Genomic DNA, 16840 nt, shown 5'->3' with positions numbered 1-16840 from the left:
TTTGGATTTTATTCTGTAACTCAGTATTTCTCAAAATGTGGTCTACCAGCCTCTCACATCCAAATCATTTGGGCACTTATTAAAACTCCAGCTTCCTGAACCCTACTCTAGATTTACTGGAGTCATACTCTAGACCTTCTGGAGGAGGAACTCAAGGACCCTTGAGTTTTAAGGTTAGCTGCCCTAAGGTGTTAGAAGGTTCTCAGTGGGTTCCAAGCATGATTTGGAATTTAGATAAATTGCTCTGGGAGCGGTGCAGAGGGTGCTAAGATGGTCAGAAAAGGAGATCAGTAGGAAGAGGCTTCCGGTGATGGTCTGGTAAGAGGAAATGGAAGGCCTATGGAGATGAAAAAAGGAAAATTTAAGAGTTGTAAAGATAATGAAGATAACACAAGCAAAGGGGATTGATACAATGAGGTTTTTAATTAGACATGTATAGATATATAAAATTTACAGTGCATACATGTGTAAAGTTTTGTGGGAACACAGCAGACAGAAAATAACACTAGTAGAGAAATGAGATGGAGAAGAGTGGGAGTGATATTTGAACTGGGACTTCAAGTATGAATAGTTTACAAAACAAATAAGGGAACTTACTGTAGCAAAGAGCACGCATAAAGCTAAGTGAGGATCTGATACGCTTTGGAATAAGAGGTTGGGTTGGATTTGAGTATAGTTGCTTAATAGAGAGTGGTAGCATATAAGGCAGAAAGGAGAAGTTAAGATCTCACCAGAGGGTAGCTAGCTGCGCACCAGGCTGTTTCCTCCTCTTCCTGAGCACAACCATTTCCTTCTTGCAGTTAGGTGAGGCCATGCGATAGACTTCTCACGGTTACCATGTGTGTAGAAGTGATTTGCACCATTCTAGGTCTGGCCCTTAAAAGTCTCCTGCAAGCTAGTCTCCATCTCACTGTAGATATTCCTGGCAACCTTAGAAGCCACTTGTAGGAGATAACAAAGCCACAAGAGGGACAACACCTGGGTTCTTGAATCACCTTTTGAAGCGTAGGTGTCTGCAGATAAGGAACACCCATTTTGGATTCAGTATAAGTAAGAAAAGTGAGAAACAGACTCCCTGGGTTTGAGCCATGGCATATGCATAGGTGAAGAGTCATTTCCAATAGGGAGTGATGCGAACTGGTTTGTTTTTAGGAGAAAATCACTTTCAATATGTAGTAACGAGAAGCCTTGGAGTAACAGGAGGGTCTTCTACAAACATTCGATAGCTGTCTAGTGGAATGGGGAATGATTTTTTTAGGGCTAGGTTGTAGACCGAACACCGAATGCATAAGTGAAAGTTATAGGGGAAAGAAGTGCCGCTTGACTAGAAAGACATTTCTAGTCGTCAGAGCTGGTCATATGGAGGTTTCCTCAGCGAGCTTCTCCCTGAAGAGATAGCCAGAGGGCTGGAGGAATTCTGCTCAAGTTTTTGGTGCGGGACTGAAATAGAATACCTTGACGATGTTTTCAATTTGGGGATTCCACAACCCAAAGTGATTATTTCAGTCTGAATTAACAAACATGTGCATGTATACCCCACATGAGCCATGCAATTAATCTGTTCTCTATTTATACCATTACACATGCGTTTATATTATCTCAGCACTGACTCTGAAGGCTCATGTCTCACTTTATGTGTAAAGCCACAGTCACCTTTCCATATATATAAGCTTGACCCTGCAAACACAATGTAGCAGCTATGAAATGTGCATTAACTCCTCGTCTGTTTATTAGTATTACTTTCTGTTTCCTCAGTGTCATTTCCAGCAAGTGTTAAGTAAGCTGAACTGTCACTTGATTATGAGAATGAACACACAGGCTTCAAACACACACATGCACACACAGAAAATTCTCATGAAAAATAACCTATAAATTATTTCTTTTTAGGGGCACCTGGGTGGCTTAGTCGGTTAAGTGTCCAACTCTTCATTTCAGCTCAGGTCATGATCTCAGGGTCGTGGGATCGAGCCCCATGTTGGGCTCCATGCTCAGGGGGGAGTCTGCTTCGTCTTTCACCCTCCCCCTCTGCCCCTTCCCCACTCACATGCATGTGTGCAAACTCTCTCTCACTCTCTCAAGTAAATAAATCTTTTTAAAACTATATTTCTTTTTAAAAAGATACAGAACTTTTCTTCATGGCTTTACACCTTTTTCCTGAGATCTGTCTTGATTTTTTTTAGTTCCTGGTACTATGTTAATTTACATAACTGTATAAATACTGTCAGAGATCGTTAAAGAAACCAACTAGATTATAACATAGCAGTCTTTTGATTCCCAGATTATATAGCTCTTGAACATGAAAAAGGTAATTGACATGGTATTTATTACTTCCTACATATTTTCTGGGATCTGGCTGGCCATCTTGGTTTTAAGAAGACTGAACTTGGTCTTACTTAGATGGTTGGGAATCACGGGTAAAGTTTATTAGCTTTGCCTTAATTAAACTGGCACTGTGCAGTAGGAGCAAGGATATCACTGCCCCTTTGTTACTCTTGGCAATCCTCCCATTTCTCTTTTGTGATAAATTACCCACCCTTTGGCCTCTGATCATCCACCAGGGAAACAGGTTATTGCTTTGTGAAGCAGAGAGGGAAGTATATTATCGTTTAATTTTCAACGACAAGGGTTGACATATTGTGTTAGGAACAAATAAATCTTAACAGTTACTAATCTAATGTTTAAGCAATTCTAGGATTCTTTTATTAGGACTTTATGGAAGGCTTTCTGTAAAGGTTGATATTCTTCTCTGGCTGGCAGATACCCAGGTTATGAAGCCATGACTGGGTCTGTGTCTCTAGAAATGAAGGAGGTATCATTTCCGGCAAGGAGGGAGACATTTCCTAGAGCCGTCTGTAGCGCAGGCTGCAGAGTATCGCAAATGTGTTTTTAAAAATGTTGTTCCATTGGGGCGCCTGGGTCGTGCAGTGGGTTAGATGTCCGACTCTTGGTTTCAGCTTGGGTCCTGATCCTCAGGGTTGTGGGGTCGAGCCCTGAGTCAGGCACCCTGCTCAGCGTGGGTTCTTCTTGGGATTCTCTCTCCCTCCCTTTGCCCCTCGCATCCCCTCTCCCCCGCTCTCTCAAATAAATAATAAATCTTAAAAAAAATAGGTTGCTCCATTTAAAGCAAGAGTTTTACACACCAAATTGTCGACAGCAAATATTTCTTTGGAGAAGAATTTGGTGGATAAACAGCAAATAGGGGTAGCTTCCATTTTTAACTTTTTTTTTTTTTTTTAAGATTTTTATTTATTTATGTGACAGAGAGACAGCCAGCGAGAGAGGGAACACAAGCAGGGGGAGTGGGAGAGGAAGAAGCAGGCTCCCAGCAGAGGAGCCCGATGTGGGACTCGATCCCGGAACGCCGGGATCACGCCCTGAGCCGAAGGCAGACGCTTAATGACTGCGCTACCCAGGCGCCCCTCCATTTTTAACTTTTTATACACTCATATTGTTTGACTTTTAAAAACGTAATTGATTTTGGGATTTCTGGGTGGCTCAGTCGGTTAAGCAGCTGCCTTCAGCTCAGGTCATGATCCCAGGGTCCTGGGATCAAGTCCTGTGTCAGGCTCCTTGTTCAGTGGGGAGCGTGCTTCTCCCTCTGCTTACCGCTCCCTGGGCTTGTGCTTTCTCTCTCTCTCTCTGTCAAATAAATAAATAAAATCTTTAAAAAACAAAAACATAATTGAGTAAATTGCATTTGTAATAAAAACAACCAGGACAAAAACTAGTAGCTCTAAAATGCTTTTAATTTTGGAGAGACACGCTGACTAGTATACCATCCTTGCTAAAAATAAAAAAGTTGTCAGTATTTCTGCATGTGCTTCAGAAATGATCCTCTCACCAGAGCTATAGCTTATATTTTAAAATTAGGCATGGCTGAATAAAGAACAGGAAAGGGAATCTGACATGGAGGGGAAGGCAGAACATGAGGTAATACGGACAAACCAGAATTCTTGAAGCGCTGACTCTAAGGAACTGACCTGATGGAAGAGCAGAGTAAGCCCTTCTCTGGGTGTGTTAGTTTGCTAGGCTGACATACAAAAGAGCACAGACTGGGGGGCTTAAACAGCAGAAACTATTTTCTCCCAGTTCTGGACGCTGGAAGTCTAAGATATAGGTGCTGGCAGATTCAGTTCCTGGTTGAGGGCCCTCTTCCTGGCTTGCAGATGGCCTCCTTCTCACTGTGTCCACACACAGTCTTTCCTCTGTGTGCACACATCCTGGTGTGTCGTAATTTCCTCTTATAAAGACGCCAATCAGGTTGGATTAGGGCATACTGTAATGGCCTGGTTTTAGTTTAATTATCTCTTTGCAGGTCTTATCTCCAAATGCAGTCACACTCTGAGCTTTAGGCTTTATCATGTGAATGTGGGGGGTGGGGAGAGACACAATTCAGCTTGTAACAATGGGTACATTTTCCTAGAGCTTTTTATTCTTACAGATTTCGGTGAGAATGAGTTGGGAATGAAAATGACTATAAATATACAGACTCAAAGTAACCCTAGTTTACTGAAGAATAAGAGATAATCACTAATCCATTGTGCAGAATATAAAATTAAAACTGAATATCAAACTGAGACTTAAGCAAAGTTATGCTACACATTTAATGCATGAAGAATAATCAAGAAATTATACGTTTACAGAGGAAAGAAATTAACTTGTTAAGAATGCTGGCATTTCTGGTGTTTGTGTGGTTTATTTTGAGCTCTTGCTACTATTAGAGTCAAGGGATTTATGTTACTTTATTATATTTTAAAGAAAAGCAGACATGGCAAGAAAGTATAAACATTAAACACACTGAAGCTTTTATAGAATGTTATTCAGTAACAAAGGAAATATTTACCTGGTATCCAATTTAAAATCCTTTAAAAGCATAATCAAAGTATTTTATTTTTTTTTATTTTAAAGATTTTATTTATTTATTCAACAGAGATAGAGACAGCCAGCGAGAGAGGGAACACAAGCAGGGGGAGTGGGAGAGGAAGAAGCAGGCTCATAGCGGAGGAGCCTGATGCGAGGCTCGATCCCATAACGCGGGGATCACGCCCTGAGCCGAAGGCAGATGCTTAACCGCTGTGCCACCCAGGCGCCCCCAAAGTATTTTAATGAGAGTATATATTTAGTAAAAGTGTTTGATTATACCAAGATTTGAAAAGTTAATAGCACCACAATTACAATAGAAAATATAACACTTTTCACAATTTTCTAATTTTGAGTTATTCCAAGAGGCTTTTATAGTTCCTTAGTGTTTAGAATGCTCAATGCTCAAATTATGTCTAGAAGAATTTTTTTTACACTTACTGTCGGCCTCTCAATTCGACAAAGACCACGCATTGCCTGTGTTGTTGCATTTTTTTTCTCTGTTCAAATACTGTCCCCACCAATTAGACAGTAAGCATTTGGGAAGGGCCATGACTAATTCATGGTTATTGCTCCAGAGCCTGGCACATAGCAGGTAGCTAGTGAAATATTTCATTTATCAAGTAGTCAAGTAGTTTAGAAAATTTCTCATACATTTGATTACTTTGTAAAACTGTGAAAATGTAAACTATGATAAAAAACGTCAGATGAATGCATGGTTGAGTCTTTAGCTATTGGTCAGTTGTTTAAATAATTCTCTGAGACCCCCAAATACTTTAACTTCAAATGCTTAGGAAATGGAGGTTAAAAGGTTGTTTTAATTTCTTTTTTCAAATTACCTGTGGTAGGTATAGCATAATGGTAAAAATGTGAAATGTGAACTGCTGAGTTCATTGTTCTGGCCTTGACACTTAACTAGCTGTGTGACCACGGGCCAGTTACTGTATCTGTGCCTAAGTTTCCCTTCTATAAGATGGGATGATATTAATACCTACCTCGGAGGGCTTTTCCTCAAGATTTCATGAGCTGGTCAGTGAAAAGACCTTAGAAGGGTTAGGTGCCTTGTACGTGCTCCAAGTGTTTGCTTTTTAAGATGTCTTTATCAGTTCACTGAAATAGGTGTAGACCCCTGACACCCAGCCCAGCTACTTTTATCGGTCTCCTGCACTTGTGATGGTACTCAATTAAGCAAACAAAATCATTTCACTGGCAAAGTAAGTTTTCACCTGTGAAGTGTAGACATACTTCCCAGGCCAACTTTGAGACCGTTTATCGGCTGAGTGGCAATGGCACAAGCCTTCAGAAACAGTGGCTCCCTTGGATCTTTCCCAGTGAGTGCTATGCAGTGAGTGAATGCTCGAGAAATGAGCTGATTAAAGTGGAGTCCAGGCAGGATTGATCATAGTGCCCTACAAAGAAGTCACTTCGGAAATTGATTAGAGCACAGAATGAGCTTTCCTCAGAAGTTCACAGGTGTGGCTTCTCTGTAGTGAGTTACTTAGCAGGAAGGATCAAGGATGTAGGACACCAAGAGCACTCATTTGGCAGCCTTTGAAGGCCCACAGGTCAATGCCAAGCAATTGGAAATTGAGTGCTTACAAGTAGAATCCTGTTGGAATCACAAAGAAGCTGTGTGCATGGGTCTTGATTCATAGCAACTGAGAGATCCGAGTTGCCAATGGGAGGTTGCCTCCTCTAGCAACTCGGATACCTTTGGTTACAGTCCTGAAGTTAACCATTGAGAGGTTATTAGAGGTCCTGATGCTAACTGGCTGTATGGTTTCAGGCTTGTCCCTTAACTTCTTTGGACCTCAGTTCCCTCGTGCTTGAGGGGATAGGGCAAGGTGTTCTTTAAATTCCCATCCAAATTCAGTGGTCTGTGATGATTCAAGTAGAAGTACAGTTAATAAAGATCTGTTTCACTAGCTCACTATACCCCTTCATAAAAGCAAAGTCAGAGTTTCTGCAATAATATAGTTAATTCCTGTTTGAAAAAAAACCTCTTGTGATTTAAAATGAGGACTGGAAATGAACTGATTCGGATTTCAAATTTAACTAATTTATTATTATTATTATTATTATTATTATTATTATTATTTAGCATTTGACTTTTAGAAGAGAGAAGCAAATCTAAAAAAAACAGTTTATTATAAAAACCAAATATTCCCAGGGATGCCTGGGTCGTTCAGTCGTTAAGCATCTGCCTTGGGCCCAGGTCATGATCCAGGGTCCTGGGATCGAGCCCCTCTTTGGGCTCCCTGCTCTGTGGAAAGTCTGCTTGTCCCTCTGTCCCTTACCCCATTTGTGTGCGAGCTCTTTCTCTCTCTCTAAAATAAATAAATAAGATCTTTAAAAAAAAATAGACACAAACCAAATATCCCCAAACCAATTGTCAGGGCCTAGCACAATTCAGCTTTATCTCCTATAATATTCACATCTTTAATATGCTACTGTTATAATTGATGTTCAGTAATATGTCCCTAAAATATCAAAGACAAATTAATTACTTTAACTAGGCTATACTTAGAAGTAATATGTCTCAATATATTTTATATCCTTGCAGCTATATTTTAGAAAGCTTTTTGATCACCACTACAAATCAAATGGGTGTCATTTGATGAGAAAATTCAATTTACCAGACAAGAATTTGAGGAGCAGTATTTCATTGTACTTTCATTAAGAATCTATGTGCATTTAGACAAGTCGCTTCACTTTTCTCAAACACAGGGTTAAGAGAAGAGACAATGTCTAGGATGCTTCTTTATTTCTAAAATTCTGTGTGAAGGCAAGTTCTCTATTTCTCCTATTTAAAAGGTCCTTCCGTCATTTTTATTCTGAGTCTCCCAAAAAACTCCCTTTGCCCTCCACCCCCTCTCTGTGTTACCAGTAGATACTATATGCTTTCACTGACAGTAATTGGCAAAGGAAATGTTTGACTGCTTTTTTCCTTTGCTGCTTGCAGAGACTTGGCAAGGTGTGGGTGGTTTCTTGGGTGGTTTTATCACCCTTCTAAGTCCTGGCCAGAGAATAGAGGCAGAGATTAGCAGATAAGAGGTGCAGATGACTGAAACCTGAGTTAGTTGCAGAACACAAAGCAGACATGTTTTCTAAATCCAATTTATCAAATACCTAGCAAATATGTGCCAGACTAGGTCTGAGTGATAGCCCTTGGTCTTGAGAAATGTATAGTCTTTTTTTTTTTTTTCAAAGATCTATTTATTTATTTATTTGAGAAAGAGAGAGCAAGAGAGAACATGAATGGGGGGGAGGTGGCAGAGGCAGAGGGAGAAGCAGATTCCCCAGTGAGCAGGGAGCCCAATGTGGGACTCAATCCCAGGACCCTGGGATCGTGACTTGAGCCAAAGGCAGACGCTTAACCGACTGAGCCACCCATGCGCCCTGAGAATATACTCTTAACAGAAGAAGGTGGTGCTGATATATCTGATATTCGGATAATTCTTAAATGCTAAACTGTATGAAAACTAACTGTAATTGCATTAGAAGTTCATGGAAGGGAGAGATTTAGGTTTGGAGTTGTCAGCAGAGTCTGATGGGGGAGATTTGACCTGCAGAGCATCTTTAAGGAAGAATAACGTGTATGATTCTTTAATACATTAATTCATTCAACAACTATTTATTAGTGGCTATGATGCTTTGAACTTCTTGAAATGCTGGAAATACAGCAATGAACAAAATGGGAAGAAATCCTTGCACAGAGCTTGCATTCTAACGATGGGATTTTAGAAAAAGAGAGTAAAATATATATTATATCAAATGATAAGTACTGTGGAATTAAAAGAATATTTATGTTAGTAAGGTAGGCTTAGAGAAAGCTCTAAGTAGTGATATAATCAGATCGTATCAAGCTAACCCTCTCATCTTATAAATGAAGAAACTGACGCTCAGGGAGGTTAAGTGACATAGCTAAGGTCACCCAGGTTATTAGCAAGAGAGGAATAAAATCCAGGCTTACCACCTCCTAGTCTAGTGTTCTTCCCCATATGTGCACAGCTCCTAGATGGTCGAGTCACACAGCTACAAAGGTGCGAGGGGCAGGCATTTTGTGTTGCGGGGAAGTGGAAGATACTATTAGATGGGAAGGATAGGGCCAAGTCTGCAAAGCCAGAGAGAGAAGTTTAGATTAGGTGTGCTGATGGGAAAGACATGAATAAAGTGATCCCTAGAACATTCTGAAAGTATTTTGTTGATTACTAACTCATCAGATTAAAAAGTGCTTCTCTTATGTGATTGCCTTCCTGTCCATTTCCTTCTCTCTCCCTTAGCTCCCTGAGAAATCAGTCCTTTGTCTAATGCTGTTTACCGTCAGGTAGAACACTACTGTTTTCTGAGAGTATCAAAGACACTCTGCTATGGGTGGCCTTAAACTAGAAATAAGGCATTTTTGGTTAAACAGAAATATTTAATTTCAGCTCCATATCTAGGGATTCAACTGCTGGTGAAATGAATGTTGAGTGAGAACTAAATCTAGACGTGAGATTTGGATAAAATGAACAAGTTGAATCAAATTGAGAGATGCTGTTATTCATACTTTCTTCATAAAGTAGGAGTTAAATACTTACGTTCCTTCGGGAGTCAGTGCATAAATTATAAACCAGATCATACATTTCCTTAAGTGCAGCATTCACTGTTGCTGATTCATTTTCATTTTAAGTTTCCAACACTTAAGAGGGAGGGAGGGGCAGAAAGAGAGAGAGAAACCACCAACAAAATGCACAAACGAGGATTTATCTGCGGGTATAAAGATGCCATCACAGCAAAGTAGATGCAGAAATAGCCTTAGTTTTTACTTTTCTTTGAGAAAGAACAGGAGCTTCAAGGAGGAGGAAAATACGTGCATTAAAGTACTTTCCACACGTTCAGTAACCAGAGAATTATCAATAGGGCAAATCTTGTTGTTGTAGCTGCTGATAACATGTTAGATATGAGTGCTTACTTTGGTCCAGATCTAAAGTATGTCTTGTTTTGGACATGAGGGGTGTTTTGGAAAGGCCTCAGATGCTTGAGTATAAGGTTATAAGTGGGGAGTTGTGAGCCTTTATTATGTTGGGCTCTTGGAATACGTTCAAGGACTTAGCGGTGCATTTTGAGGCCCAAGTACATTTTTAGGAAATGGACTAAGTCCATGACTCTCTCCTTTCAAACATACATTTAACGTAATACAAAGGCTACTTGGATTTTTTTGTCTTATGATTGGGATGGGGATGGGGATATTAGCTCTAACACTCACTTGCAGGTCATTCACTGCCTATTGCAATTTTCCCACCAAAAGAGCAGAATCACTTCCATAAGTAATACAGACTTACTCAAGAAGAGGGTGTCTCCTACACATTCACTTTATTTCAGGCTTCTGGCTACCTTGGAGTTAATGATCTATGAAACAGAGAGGCCTCTAAGTAGTGAAAAAAATATCTGTCACTGAATTTGAGTAGGCTGTTGGAGGTCAGAAGAGGAGTGACCTTCAGGCCTTCCTCCAGAATACAGAATACACACAGCAGGGGCCCAGGGTGGAATGTCGCAAAAGTTGAAGCGCTACATTATGTATCTTGCGCACAGTAGGTACTTAAAATTTGTGGAATATATGAATGGAAAGAGGTAAAAGTGCCAAAGAGGACTTCAAACTATTAGGGTCAGCAAAATAACGCCATGACAAGAAATGGGGAAGGCAGGAGGGAAGAGCTGCTTTGGCAGAAAGATAGGTTCCATTTTGGATACATTACATCTGTGGGGAGATTATTCATGGCAACAGCTACCATGGTGTGCCTACCCTGCCTGCGTGACGCAACCTCTGTGTACTTTTTGAGGCCCTCCTGAACTCAGGGTCTCCAGTCATGCCACTCCTTCTAGCTCTCCGGTTTTCCCATAAGCCCTTCCTCAGCCTTGCTTGGGATCTTGTTTCTTCTCTTTCCTTGACTCCATTTTACTCAGTTGCAGAGTTTCCTTAAGGAAGACTTTTTTTTTTTTGCCATGCCACTACCAAAATTAACTTCCCTGTTACAGTCCTCAGTGTCGTATCTCTAGATGGCTCTTTCATAACACATACCACTCTTATAGTTTTGCAATGATTTGTTCAAGAGTTCGCTCCCCCACTAGATGATAACCTCCATATAGGCAGGGACCTTATCTGTTTTGCTTACTGTTGCTCTCCCAGGGTCTAGCACTGTGCCTGTCACATAGTAGGTGCTTGACTAATTGGATGAATATGTGTCAACCATATATATGTACGTATGTACGTATATATATATATAATTACATATATATGTAATTGACATATAACGTGTATTAGTTTCAGGTGCACAACATCATGATTTGATATTTATACATACTGTGAAATGATCACCATCGTAAGTCTATGTGTCAAGCATTTTGCATGCAGTATCTCATTTAATCTGCACAACTACCCTATGAGGTAGATACTATTATTAGTAACATTTTACAGAGAAGGCACGATAACCTACCCAAAGTTATACAGCTGGTGTGTAGCAGGATTGGACCTTGATTCTAGTTTCTCTGGTGCCAAAGCTGTACTTTTAAATCTCTGGGTTATCCTACCTCCACCAGATGGGTAAATATATAGGCGCTTGGAAGTACAAGCACAACTGTAAGAAGTGAGAAGGGACACAAATGGAAGAGTAAGAAGTGTTAGGAAATTTCAGGTATTTGAGCAGGAAGGGATCTTCAGTTTCATGGAGCCCAAACCCTTGATTGCACAGGTGAGGAGAATCAGTCTAGGAGGTTAAAATCCTGTGCCAAGGCCACACCACTGGTTGATCTTTGGAATGTGCTGGATCCTAGGCTCCCAGCCTCTGGTTCTGTGCCCTTTTCTATAGGCAGGGCAGATGGGGCAAGGAGGGTGCAAGTCACTTCGACTCCAAGCCCCAAGTTGAAAACAGAGGGGAAGAAAGTCGGAGGGCACTGAAGTGAGTATTGTGGTGAATGAAGTGCTTTATGGGACCTTGCATGGCTCTGATTACACTATAACCATCCTTTGTTGTAGCAACAGAATTGGCTTGCCTTTGATGTCGGTGCCTCAGGTTCCTTACACTTCGGTCCCCTTACTTTGCAAGCATGATTGGGGAAAGGAGATGACAGCCATGCCTTTGCCTCATGAAAGAATATGGGGTTCCTCTGGGGTTGTCCCTCTCCCACTCCCCACTGCACCACCAATTTTGTCAATGAGGAAACTAAAATCCAGAGAGGTTAAATGATTTTTCACTTTTGGGTAAGCAAGTGGGGTAGCCAAGGAGTAATAAGGAAAGAGGAAAAAGGGGAGGCAAGTTAATCTGTTACCAGATTGAATTTGGGTTATATGTCCTGTCTTATATATGTCCAGGGTGACATAAACCTGTCAGTTTGACATAGATTTATAAATTTCTTGTCCTCTTGTGCCCCTAGGTGGGCACCTAGCTTCAAACTTCCCCTCCGGTCAGACTGATGCTTCCAGAACACTTATCAAATTTGAACCTCTAGGACGGGGCAGGAGTTAGCTTCACCTCGGGAAGAAGGGAGATGGTGCTTCCTTTTCTAGGACCTTCTCTGTAGGGTGTCTGGTGTGTTGCTGGGGCTGCCGCAGAGCTGCCCACGTCACTGCCAGGCCCAGGACAGGGGGATTAGAGATCAGAAGGCCATGGCTTGGCACCCTGATCTGCACTTTATTTATATCAATACAAATGATGCAGACTGCCTTTACTTTATTTCTCTTCTAGGCTCTTCTCTATGTTCAAAGCTTGGCCATTTATATAGGCATCTCCCTGACCTACAAGTGGGCCGCTGTCTTCTCCAAGTTGTTGCCTCCCCATCCACTTTCGCAGGGTTGTTGTGTGAGAGCAGGTGGGACAGAGGCAGATACATGCTCCTGTGTTATTGTTACTATTATCATTATTATGCGTGTTTGATGAAAGCTAAAGTCTAGGTTGGGATAATTTCCCTGAAGTTATGACTAGTGAAAAATTCTCCTACGGTCTGGCCTTTGTAACGTTGTTTTAACAATGCCAGGAATGTATCTGGCATCCGTTTTTATGGAACTCAAAGAGATTAACAGATGTGATCCAATTATCCTCCTAAATCCCTGGATGTAGCGGCAGCAAGGCATATCCGCCCAGTAGACATGTTGGATCACCGGGATTGAGGCGAAAGGTTCTTTTCAAATCATATCTTTATTTGTGCTGGAAACATGAGACTTTTTGCCTTTCAGCCAGGCCTCGTCTTCATAGAGCAAGGTGTGTTTGTGGTTTAGCTCAGTCTCCCAAAGACACACTTTCCCCAAGGGACTGTAATTCTCCATACTATAGTGATAGTGGAGCAGGAATGCAGTTCTCAAGATCTACACACTTACTTTTTTTGTGTGTGTGTGTGTGTAAAGAGAGCATGCGAGTGGGGAGGAACAGAGGGAGACAGAGAGGGGGAGAATCTTAAGCAGGCTCAACACCTAGCACGGAGCCCGAGATGGGGCACGATCTCACAATCCTGAGATCATGACCTGAGCTGAAGTTAAGAGTTGGGTGTTCAACCAACTGAGCCACCCAGACACCCCTACACTTATTCTACTTGCTTATAGAATAAAATAAAACAAAATAAAGTCAGAACCTGAGCCAGAATGTTCTAGAGTTCCTTACCTTAAAAGTGACTGAAAAACAGGATGCATGTGATTGAGGCTTATGATTGGGGCCGGCATATGATTTATCTTGCCAAACATGACACTCTTACCCCACAACAGGCTTAACTGTAAACCAGGGTCGTGTATTCACTCTACTAACAATGGTGGTGGCAGTGGAGTGTAATTTCCCAGAGTTGAGTGCTTGGCACATTTCATTCCTCAAGCTAATATGTAATAAAGTCCTATTGTAGGTGCTGTGAGAGAAATAGATAAAGATCTCCTACCCTCAAGGAGTTTACAGTGTTGAGAAAGCGATGGCTATTACTGAGTATTACTGAGTCAAAACAATACTGAAACAATACTGGTATGGTCTTACTTATTTTAGTCTCTGTTCTCATGATGTTAATCTTTATAGTTTATCTGTACTTCCTTATTTGAAAGGAAATGCTGTAAATATCTTTGTTAACATCATTTTAGTGAGATATATTTTACAGAAATTCGGTTCTCTTTATGAAATGTTTTTCTTTTCTAGTTGACTTTAGAGATTTTTTTTTTCAACTATATTCTTTTGGGCCAGAACAATACTAAGTCTGACGGAAATACTTTAACAATTAAATAAGGAATTATTATTATTGTTTTTTTTACAAAATTGTATTCACTTATGTAAGCAAACATATTATCTTGTGTAGTGCTTTCAAGTTTACAAATTAACATAAATAGTCATTCAAATATCCACCAGGGCGAGGGCCTTCTCTGTCTTGTTCACAAGGAAAACTCCAGCACCTAGAACAATGTCTGGTACGTTGGGGCTACTTGAAATGAGTAAATTTCCTCAATATTTGTATGTATTTTGTCCAAGAGGTCATTTATTCAAATAAAACCTTACTTAGATTTAGCAAAGAAAACTGATTATAGTAGAATTTTTGCTGCTAAAAAGGGGGCATGGTTGTGAGGTCCATCGTTCCATCTTTTATAACCCCCGTTCTTTGGAGCAGGTATGAAAACTTCTCATCGAAGATAGGAAACCATAGAGAATAAAGCATTAGATCACATAAAGACAGAGAGCTCATTTTGTCCACAGATGAAGAATGAAGCTCAGTGGGTTTAAAAAAAATGCCCAAGGCTTTTTGTTGTGTGATACGACCAGGCTGGGCACTCAAATCTGCTCCAGGGCAGAGATTTTCCTCTTATAGGCAGAGCTAGATTAAGAGGAGTGAGAGGTCGGTTAGCCTTGCAGCTCTGGAGGAAGTCAGTTTGCCTGGGTGGTGGACATTACTGAGAACGTAACAGAAGGTAACAGGGAAGGGAAGATATGTAGCAGAACTCTACCCTGAAAGACTGCCGACTTTGTTGGAAGAAATATTGTGATAAGTCATGCGGATGAGAAGTCGAGGTCCCCTCATCAAGTGGTGTGTTTGGGAAACTCAAATAAGTAGTCCTGAAACTGCTTTCAAGGGAGGATGGGTCAGGGTTTGAGTCGTTGGTTTGAGTTTGCGCGTTTGGGGCCAGACTTGCTGATGGAAGAGCTGAGGGGAGTGCTTTCCTTCAAATAAACGTTGACTATTTGTGTAACGAATCTCCGTGTGAAAGGGTGCTAAATAATCAGCTCTTCAGGATTCAAACGTCAGGGTCCAGTCCAGATGATCGAACTCCAGACTTTCTCATTTGCAAGTCGGGGATTGAGACCCTTCCCCTTTAGAAAAAGAAATGTTAGATTTATCACAACAGAAATATGTTGTGATGTTATAATCGTATAGATAAACAGAGAGATTGCATGGTTTTTTTCTTTTCTTTTTTTTTTTTTAAGATTTATTTATTTATTTATTTATTTATTTATTTATTTATTTGACAGAGAGAGAGAGACAGCCAGCGAGAGAGGGAACACAGCAGGGGGAGTGGGAGAGGAAGAAGCAGGCTCCCAGCAGAGAAGCCTGATATGGGGCTCGATTCCAGAACGTCAGGATCACGCCCTGAGCCGAAGGCAGACGCTTAACAACTGCACCATCCAGGCGCCCCTGCATGGTTTTTTTCTAATATTGTCCTCACTGAAAGAAGGTAAGAGTATACCAACCTGATAATAACTTTTAAAGAATTAAACCACAATTTTGGACCACTTAAAAAAGTTTAAAATTGGCTTCAGTCTGCAATAATCAGTTAATATTACTGAATGTTTCTGATGCTATTAGAGAATATTTTTCAAACATTTTTAATTATAGCATACTGTAAGAAATACATTTGATATCACAGTGTACACATAAATATAATTGAAAAAACCCCAAAGTAATATGAAATGGTTCTTACCTTTACTGTGTATTGTACTTTTATGTTTTTTATTTTATTCTATTTTGTTTAAAAAGTGCCGGTCATGACCCTCTAAAATGATCATGACTGTCTAACGAGTCATTACACAAAATGTAAAAAGCAATGCTATATATATAAACAATATGAGAGGAATTCAAGGTAAAGTTCCTGAGGGAAAGAGACTTGTAGTCTACTTGAGGAGAGAAAACTAACTTACAAACCATTGGAGCATATTTTTTTCTTTACTAAGTTATTTATTTATCTTTTTTTATTTTTAAAAATGTTTTAGGGATTTTATTTACCTGAGAGGGAGAGCGCAAGCAGAGGAAGAGGCAGAGAGACAAGCAGACTCCCCACTGAGTGCAGAACCCAATGCAGGGCCTGATCCCAGGACCCTGAGATCATGACCTGAGGTGAAGTCGGATGCCTAACTGACTGAGCCACCCAGGAGCCCCTATTAAGTTTTTAATTTTAATTCTAGTATAGTTAATATACAGCATTATATTAGTCTCAGGTGCAGTGATTCAACAATTCTATACATTACTTACCTCTCACCATGATAAATGTACTCTTAATCCCTTTCACCTATCTCACCCATCCACCCACCCACCTCCTCTCTGATAACCATCTGTTTGTTCTCAGTAGATAAGATTTCTGTTTCTTGGTTTTGCTCTCTCTTTTTGTTTTTCCTTTGCTTGTTTGTTTTGTTTCTTAAATTCCACATATGAGTGAAATCATATGGTATTCGTCTTTCTCTGACTGACCTATTTCGCTTAGCATTATACTCTCTAGCTCTATTCACGCTGTTGCAAATGGCAAGATTTCATTCTTTCTTATGGCTGAATAATATTCCAGTGTGTGTGTGTGTGTGTGTGTGTGTGTGTGTGTGTGTGTGTATCACATCTTCTTTATCCATTCATCTATCAGTGGACATTTGGGCTGCTTCCATAGTTTGGCTGTTGTGAATAATGCTGCAGTAAACACAGGGGTGCATATATTCCTTCAAAGTAATGTTTTTGTATTCTTTGGGTAAATACCCAATAGTGTAATTACTGGATCATAAAA

General features: G+C 40.4%; 1 long non-coding RNA gene across 1 annotated transcript in view; it reads left to right on the top strand.

Annotated features, from left to right (window-relative positions):
* LOC113260925 (uncharacterized) overlaps positions 1-16840 on the top strand; it is a 106292-nt gene that overhangs the window by 15224 nt on the left and 74228 nt on the right. Inside the window, exon 2 of the long non-coding RNA XR_003318153.4 lies at positions 15327-15529. This is a non-coding gene — a long non-coding RNA (uncharacterized LOC113260925). The remainder of the gene's footprint in view (positions 1-15326; positions 15530-16840) is intronic.

The sequence above is a fragment of the Ursus arctos genome, unplaced genomic scaffold (genome assembly GCF_023065955.2).
Source record: "Ursus arctos isolate Adak ecotype North America unplaced genomic scaffold, UrsArc2.0 scaffold_15, whole genome shotgun sequence".
In the NCBI taxonomy this organism is placed as follows: Eukaryota; Metazoa; Chordata; class Mammalia; order Carnivora; family Ursidae; genus Ursus; species Ursus arctos.
The sequence above is the reverse complement of the archived record's forward strand: the minus strand, read 5'-3'. Positions and strand labels throughout refer to the sequence as shown.